The 9,175-nt window shown below is 48.1% G+C and overlaps 1 protein-coding gene across 4 annotated transcripts in view; it reads right to left on the bottom strand.

Moving 5' to 3' along the window:
• The window catches only part of INO80 (INO80 complex ATPase subunit), a 67,903-nt gene extending 60,343 nt beyond the window's left edge, over positions 1-7,560 (bottom strand). Inside the window, exon 1 of one of the 4 annotated variants that reach the window (XM_040600441.1) lies at positions 7,176-7,560. The gene's annotated coding sequence lies outside the window, so the exon portion shown is untranslated. Of the gene's footprint in view, positions 1-925; positions 6,774-7,175 lie in introns of those variants that run through there. The other 3 variants (XM_040600444.1, XM_040600443.1, XM_040600442.1) reach the window with 3 other exon arrangements.
• Between the last annotated feature and the right edge of the window lie 1,615 nt (positions 7,561-9,175).

Raw genomic sequence — 9,175 nt, forward strand, 5'->3', positions numbered from 1 at the left:
TTCTAGGATTCTTAAAAAACCCACACACGCCCACTGCAATATTTGCATTATACACACTTTAGAAACAAAACTATCACAATATTTTATTCCTCTGTCAACTGCAATTTTATTTTCCTTCAACTACAAAACGTGTCGTTAACAATGGTTACCCTAATAGCTCTGTCAACTGGAATCTTGTTTTTCTTTGATTACAAAAGATGCCATCATTGTTATAACAATAGTAAGAAAGATAATTTTGAATTATTTCCAAAGTCACAGGTGTTACTGCATAAACAAAAGTGCTGTCAACACCCTAAATATGATAGTATTCACTAATAAATAAATGCTTTTAGCTCTTGCTTCTGGTGGAGGACAAAAATAAAACCAGTCAGCTCTTGAAAGGCTTTGATTAATTGTTCTTCTGAAAGATCATTCTGATTTCTAACACTTCTTAAAAATACTACAAAACCTGAAGCAAACTTCGTATTAACTTACTACAACACATTTTATATTTGTTCAATTATTAAACTGTTAATAACTTAATTGTTTTAACCTTATATACACAAAAACACAGATTGAGTATCTGGTCTTCAAATTGTTCTCTCTTTCAATATACAGTCTAAAAACTAGCACCTAACTTCTTCCAAGTCTCTTGTCCTCAAAAATTATGGAACAGATTGAGAACTTCTGAAGTTACAAAAAACTATGACAAGCAACTGCCACCTTGATACCGATGGCTGTGGCTGAACAACAGCAAATTTTACTACTTCATAATAAACACCTAGCCTTTATCCATACAGAATAAACAGCTGCCAGAAATTGCTAGGTGACAGCCCTCATTTAATTATTTTTTTTTTAGGCTGAAGCTATCTAGATTCATGTTTCTACATGCTATATGCTAGACCTTCACAGAGCAGACGGCAACAGAATGATTGACCTCTCTTACCAAATACCCACTTCCAGCAGAAGTTAACAGACAGAACAAAGCACCTGAAAGCTTTCCCTATGGTAAGTGTATTAAGATTCATGTTTTCCATGAAACTTTCATCTGGATATGTCACATTGCTTAACAGCCATCTGGAAAAAAACAAACAACCCATCCTAAAATCAAAAACTGTCTGCCAAGAGACAGGGCTGTGAAGAAAGCAAAGAGGTTAGAAAACAAGAGAAAACATGAAACTTGTGTGTCTGGTTGAAGAAATCATTCAGAAAAGGACACCACGAAGGTGAAAGTGGTTTCCCTTCAGATCACCCTTAATAATGACAAACACGTATTACAGGAGCAAGATTCAATCCCTAGTACCATACCAGAAGACACACGGTGATCCCTTTTATCGCTCAATTTCAAAATGTATCTGTCAACGACAGAACGTGTTGTGTTAACATGGCATTATGTGACTTTCCCACCCAAACTGTCACGTGCAACCACTGTTTGATGATTTTACTCAGAACCACAAGGCATCTTTTACTTGTTTGCTCTTTGCAGAAAACCTCCCTCCCAAAACCCAACTCCTAGTGGCATGGCCTGTTCTGGAGGCATCGTGGGAAAGAAATGTGCCCCAACGGGCACAAAGCACACAGGATTTTACTGGGATTCACCCACTCCGCAGAAGCCAGCACGCCAAACACACTCTTTTGCCCCAGCGAGCCTTGCCCTCACAAAACTATACAAGCTTAACAGCAGAATAACAGGAAAGAATTAAGATAGATTTGAGGTCGAGTTTTTAATTGCAGGACAGCAAACAGGCTGGAGGCAAAACAAATACAATCATGTTCCTGATCTAAAATGAGTAACTGGATGCTTTCCTAGCTGCCCAGACGCACTTGCCCAAGTGCTGGTCCACATGGACCTGCCAGGCTGGATGAGTGCCTCTGCTCTGCTCAGGCAGCGGTGCTCATCTGGCTCCACGCTCACGTGGCCTCGGAGAGAACCAGAAGATTATTTCTTTGCTCACAAGATATAAATGACCCTATGAAAAGAAGATGCTATCAGATGTGTTTAGTAAATAGAAAACTAAGCCATTTCTCAGGAGTGGCTCACTGCTGCTGCACAGAGTTCCCAGACAAGTATGAAAAGCAAGTGCTAACACCCTCTGTCTGCAATGACTGCTGGTAACTGTAAAGAGTAGCTTTCATTCCATGTTTTAACATTAAATTTCCTTGTTGTGTACACTTAGCTGTGTTTTCACTTATAAAAGCTTAAAACAATTTAGAATGTGCACACACATGCTAAGTACCTGTACTGGCCATATTTTTTTCAGATACCTACGTTCCTAAACATTACTTCCCAGATCAGGAAGCCTTACATTTCAGCATTTAATTAAGACCTCCTTGTGCTGACATACTGTAAGTACCCTACATTTCAGCATTCAAAACAGACATTCTTTTTTTGCTTGTCTTCCTATTTTAATTGACCCACAAAGCTCCTGTACACACAAATTTAATTACTCTCATCCTAAGAAACAGTTACTCATCTGTATCCTGCCTACCAAATAAACAAACACAGAAGAGCTTAACAATATTCTTAAATGTACTAACACCACCCAAACCAAATTTAATAAGTCTTACACAGGCAAACTGAATAAAAAAATAGCTCAGCCATTGAATTCAGCCTTTCACTTATTTATATGCTAACATCACCCAGTGCTTCTCTGCTGATCAAAGTAATAATACAGGAAGCTCAGATGCTTCTTTATTCTCTGTTCTTTTGTTCCCACTCTAGGTTTTAAGAAACAAAGGTATCCAATGGTAAAAACTCCCTGAATACTGAAGCGAGAGAAGATGGGAACAAACAAGTGAGAGGCACACCACAGCCCGATCCACTACAGCAGGTAGCGGTGTTCAGGACATTGGTTCAATTGATTTACACCCTAATGACATTCACTGCCATTTTTTAAACAAATCTATCCTTTTGCCTACTCAGTTTAAATAAGATTGCAGAAATACAGATTTTCAAAATGTTTTCATTACTGATGATACCATTTAGGTAAATATCTTACATGTTACAGATGGTGAAATGACTGGACACTGCAGAGTAATCCTTCTGCCATCATGACTTTCTGGCTGATATGAGCCAATTTTATGTTAAGTGTCAGTACCAAATTGAGCAGTTACTTGCTTTCTCCCTTCATCTCTCAAGTTATAACAGTTCAGTAAAACTGGCATTTGGAAATAGCTGCTGTGCTCACGGCAGATACTTTGAATCCTCTAACATCCCTACTTAATCAGAAGCTCACGCTGAAACCACTGAATTGTATCATCTGGCCCTCCGAATTATTAAAAGCACAGGTAAAATATCATCAGCAGAATCTAGTTTAGTTACATATATACCAACTTCATACAAATAACCTTCACAATCCTTTAGTTTTTTAAAGGTCTAAGTTCAGTTCTGAAGCAGCCTTCCTCACCCTGTTTTAAATCACACTGCTTAGTTCCATGTTAATGTAGGTGTGGGGTTTCTTCACACTTTTTTCAAGTCTGCCCATTGTAACATCTAGGCAGTAAGTAAACACTCGGCATTGGAAAAGAATCCTTCAAGGATGTCCTCAGAGAGCAGTTATGTTTTATAACAAGGTTTCCAAGTTTTACACAGACCAACCTGCACCCACCAAACAGCAAAAACACTGCTGTCACGAAGCAGCTTACCTTTAAAAGTGGATTCTCCCAGTTTAAAGAAATATCTACTGGCTATTTCTGAATGAAGCACAACAAAGTTTTCACTACAGGTAACAGTTTAAAGCAGGAGCCCTGTAAGTGGCAAGCACAGTCTGGCACTTGTGCCAAGCTGCGAGCTAGAAAGGATTTGCTTTACACAGCTGTTTAAAATAGTACTTTTTCCTCCAGCAGTCTCTCTGTTTCGGCATCTCTACACCTCAGTTAAGGCCCAAAGGATTACTTTTTCTTCTCTTTATGCCCAGCACTAACACATCAAACACCATAGTAACTAATGATAACAGCCACTGTCCTAGCTGAGGGCACAAACACACAAGCTGCCATGGAGGCAAAAGGTACAACACAGCCGCTAATCCACAGTACCCCTGCTTAGCCTGTGACAAATGCAAGGCAAATCAGGGAGGTAAACCCAACTCCCTCTCACCTGTCACACGCTAAATGCATGGAGATGAAGCATTACTAGCTGGCAGGTGAGCACGCTCACTTGTTCCAGTGTTTCAGCCCAGAAAAGCAGAGTTTCTTACCTCTCCTCCACCCAGCTGGGGTGAGCACGCTGGCAAAACGTTCCAGCAGAAAAAAAAACCTGAAATCCCAGTTGACACACAGAAAGCATGTATTCCTCATATCTCTATTTACAGCACTGAACATTTTGTCCATAAAGCAGGATTAAGAACAGGGAGCAAGAATACAACCCGCTATCTTAGTTCCCTCACAATTTAGCAGTTTTCTGGTTTTGCACTCACACACGGTCTTTTCATGCTTTGCATTTTGACACCAACTTATTTAGAGAGATTTCCCAAACTGATACGAACACCTAGGACAATTCTCTTTCTTGAAGAAATTTACCATTGAGACATACAACTCTCATCAGAATAGCAGAATACCATAACAATTTCCTGTAGTAACATCTCCAGAATAACCCCTGACGCAAACGTACATATCCACATGTAAGGTTCAGTCAAGATCTGTACGGAAAACTTACATTAGTACAGTAATACTGGTGAGGCATATTTTTGTCAGATTTCTTTATAAGCATGTAATCGCTAATACAAACAATTGCAGTGGCATAAAAATCTTGAAGAGGTGTTCTGCCTGGAGGAGAATTACACACTTCTTTCTCCTCTCACATCTTAGCTTGCTTTGATAAATGTGTAGTTACACTGACAACCATTTCCAAAGCACACGATCTATCAGGTCTTAGAGTGAAACATAATCCCTCATCTAGTCTTTTCTTATGGAAGCGTCTTAAATATAACTTTAATGCACAAGAAATTATTGCTTTAAAAAAAGCAGGTATGATATTCCGTATGAACCTACAGTCCTCAGTCTCTGCTAAACTCGAGCTGAATGAATAAAAGACAGTAACAATTGAACTTAAAAAAATATCAATTTGAAATTAAAAAGAAGCCATTTTAATTGCTTTTCTGAGTAATGAAATCTAGTTAAAACTAGATACTGTCCCATATACAGTACTCTACCTCACTGTTTTGCTTTTGTGGTAAGGTTTTATATTGTTTTCCAAGGAATGAAACAGCACTTCATTGATCTCTGTTCCACCTTTTAATTGCTTTTATATACAGAGAAGACAAGCCAGTGAGGAACGGGTTCCGAATTTCCCAACTGCCCAAGTAACAGTCACAGAAAGGGCCTCATTTATTATTTAACAAAATTATTTATTTAACAAAAATTATTATTTAACAAAAAAACCCACACACACTCAAAAAACCTATACTGCTCTGCAAAAAACTCATCAGAAACATGTAAGCAAACGACAGCATACCTTAAAACACACCAAACACAAAGGTTGGCACGTCATTGCTCTGCCTCCATGTCTAAACTAACAGAAAAAACAAACCTAACTATTTAATTATTCAGTTAGAGTAGGTCTTGTCCCAGAAGGGCAGTTAATAGTGTTTATGGAGACCTCTTGACAATACATCCATACTCTGTTCTATGTAACAGCACCAGCTGCGACCCTCACGCATCGCCACTGCTTCGCTCCTCCTCTCTCCATGTACACAAAATACAAACTGCATGGATGGTTTCGGTTTTGTTTGCTTTTCGCTCCCTCCACCCCAGACCATGAAAAGGGAACTACATCCAAGAAAGCTCTAAGAGGGCCGCTTTCTTCTTGCCATCTAAAACAATCCCTAGCATGTAATTTAGCCTGTCAAATAGCATGTTTATTACAGAGTTAGTTTACAGCTTCGTACATTATGCCCGAATGGCACAAAACTCGCTCATTTGAACAATCAAGAAACGCAAGGCAGTATTTTAGCTTTAATGACATACATGTGAGAGACGAACTGAAAGGGAATTACAGGGAATATCCTTAAACATCAGGAAAAGGTTTAAGCCACAGCCCTACTTCTTGTACTTTTTCCTTCACGATCTTACCAACCTCAGAATGTCACGACATACTCCTCTATGTGTATGTTAAAGGAACGACAGCGCGAATACAGCATTTCTGATGCAGGTAAGTTAAAGACAGAGGAGTGTTGGTCACACACGGGTGTACCAGATGTGCGGTACGAATCCAGGCAGTAGGTTTGCTCATACGAGGAAACTAGAATTCTGGTAACGCGCACGAAGACGTGTCACTATGCAAAGGGATGGACCCGCACCGTTTTCTTCACGCAGAGAAGAAAATGAAGGCATTTCTTATTTTCGGCTACGACAGCGTGGAGAGGGAGCTGGACCACGCGCGATCGGCAGGAGGGCACCGACAAGCACGCGCTGCCCGGTGACACCGGGCCGGGCCCCGCCGCACACGCCGCCTCACGCCGCAGCGGCCGCGCGCCCGGCAGACGCCCATCACCGGCCCCGGGCCGCCTCCGAGCCCCGGCCCTGCGTGACGCGACCGGCGGGGCTGCCCGGGGTCCGCCTCCCCCCGGCGGCGGGCACGGCCGCAGGCCCGGAGCGGCGAGGGCGGGCCCTGGGGGCGGCCGGCACCCACAAACCTGAGCGAGGCCGCTCCCGCCCCGCACCCCGTGGGGCCGCCCCTCCCCGGCCGGTCCCCGCAGGGCGGCCCGGCAGCCCCGCTCCCGCTGAGGCGGCCCTTGCCAGCCCGGCTGCCCGTGCGGCGACTGCGCTCGCCGTGCGGCGGCTCGGCAGCCCCCCTCCCGGGCCCGCGGCCCCTCCCGGCCCCGCGGCCCCCGCCGCGCACGCGCCGCCTCCCCCCTGTTCCCCCCCGCGCCCCCCCCCGCGGCGCACGTGCGCCCGCAGGTGCACGCAACCGCCTCCCCCTCCCCCCTCCCCGTCACCCCCCATAGCGGGGGCCCGGCGGCCACCCCGCTCCGGGCAGAGGGGGGAGGCGCGGCTCCCGCCGCGGGTGTCTCGGGGCGCATCCGGCGGGCAGGGCGGGGAAGGGGCCTGTCCCTTTAAGAAGAGGCCCGGCTGCTGCGGCCGCCGCCGCTTAGCGGGGGGTGTGTGTGCGAAGCCGCGGCCTGCCCCGACGGGGCCCCGCTACCGCCTGTGGTAGCCCCGGCCCCACATGTCCTTGCCCGGTCGCCGCGGTGGCTCACCTGGGTAGCGGGTCCGGCGGCGGCGCGGCGGCGGCGGCGGCGGGGGGCTGGGGGTGTCTCCTGGGCTGGCTCCCCGCTCGCTCCACCCGGCCTCTCGCCCCGCGTTGCTGGGGCTGGCGCTGCCTGTCTCCTGCCGCGGGGCGCTCTCGACTCCTGCCTCGCCAAGATGGCGCCCGCGCTGCTGCTGAGGAGGAGGCGGCGGCTGCGGGCGCTGGGACGGCGGCGGCGGCCACTTTCGCTCACTGAGAGGAGAGGAGCAGGGACACGGGGAGCCATGGCGGGGGGGAGGAGAGGCGCCATGGCCAGGCCTGAACAATCGAGCCCCGCATACCTCCCCGCTACCCCGGGCCCGCGCCCCGGGGCTGCCGTCCCGCTGGCGTCGCCGCAGCCGCCCCACGGTCTCTGGCCCCGCGCGGCGGGCGCCGTCCCCACACGCAGCCCGCGGGGGGCCCGCTCCCATCGATGCGCTCTCGCAGTCGATTGGTAGAGTCTGGCAGTGACGGAAATTGCCGAAGGGACTCGGCTGAAGCGGCCGGGTGAGCTCGCAAGTCTCGCGCGAGGCGGAGCGGGATCTCGCGATGCCAGCGCGGGGGAGGTGGCGGTGCACCGGAAATGACGCGCTCTCGCCCTTGAGCCGCCGGAAGGGCGGCGGGGCGCGGGGGGAGCGGGCCGTGTCGGGCCGCGGGCAGGGCCTCTCCCGGGCCGGGGCGGGCGCTGGGCCCCTGCAGTCCCGCACCCTAGGGCCGGGGCGCAGCGGGGTGGCCCCCTGGCACCGCGCAGGAGGCGGCGTGGGCCCGGCCCGGCCGCCCCCGCGGCTGGCGGGAGCGCTGTGCTGCGGGGGGCGCCGGGAGCGGGCCGCCGCCGTGGGTAGCAGTAGCGCGGCCGCAGCGGGGGTGCTCGGCGGAGCTACGTGCGCTCTGCCACGCTCCCTCAGTCGTGCGGGGGAGTTGCATCACAGAGCTCAGGATGGAGTAGGACTGAAAGTAGTGAGGAGGAGCCGTGTAACACGGTGGGGCCGGTAGCTGCGGAGTGCAGCCCTCACCCAGTGCCCATTAAGTGGTACGTTTTCAGTAAGTCATTACATGAATGATAAATCTAGATCACATACCGCCTAGAGAGAGAAATTTGTACCTCATGACCGAGCTCTGTGTCATCCTAGCACGTGGGAGCGACCATAATTTCTAGGAAGTAAAGACAGCTGCTACTGCCCCAGTAAAACTTCACTACAGAGTTGTCCTTAACTAGTCACAGAACTTGGATCCCTAACTACAACCAGCAATTAGATTAAGAAATGTGTGTGATTTTGTCACAGGTTACCACCAACCTTAGAAAAACAGTGCTAGCACTGAGCAGCCTGACACAGCCTTAGGGATCATTAATATTTTTTTCTCCTTTAAGAAAATGGTAATTTTTAACCTCGTGCATCAACAAGTGACAGCTCTGTTCCAATCAATTTCTTTATACTGTTCCCAAAAGAGCAGGGGAGAGCTGCAGCCAGGTTTACTCAGGAAGGCTTAAAGCAATACAGCAGCACCAATGCAGTTTTGCTATCTGGAAATCCTCAGGCTGTTATAATACAGTTCCAGCCAGTGACTGACTGCTTGGAAGAGGCTCAGAACACAGCTCAGCCTCTTCCCGAGAAGGGTGCCTTTAGCAATTTGTTTGTGTCCGGCACAGAGACATTCTAGACCACTCTTCTACACCCCAGACCTGATGCCTTCACAGCTTACCACCTCTATCCTCCATCCTTCTGTTATCCGATATGTCACCATTTTCACTCCACTAATCGGATTGGGTAGACTCAGATGATTTTGGTTGTGGAAATAAAACTTAAGTGCTCTTGAGCTGTCTCTGGCTCAGAAAAGCCTGCATGTTCCACATCATACCCTTGCTGATCTGCTGATCATACCCATCACTGCTTGGAAGAATCCTGATGAATGACATGGGCTCCAGTAGTGCTGGAGAGGGGCCCAGTCCACTGCCAGCATCTACCGGAGCAA

This window comes from Falco naumanni, chromosome 7 (genome assembly GCF_017639655.2).
Source record: "Falco naumanni isolate bFalNau1 chromosome 7, bFalNau1.pat, whole genome shotgun sequence".
In the NCBI taxonomy this organism is placed as follows: Eukaryota; Metazoa; Chordata; class Aves; order Falconiformes; family Falconidae; genus Falco; species Falco naumanni.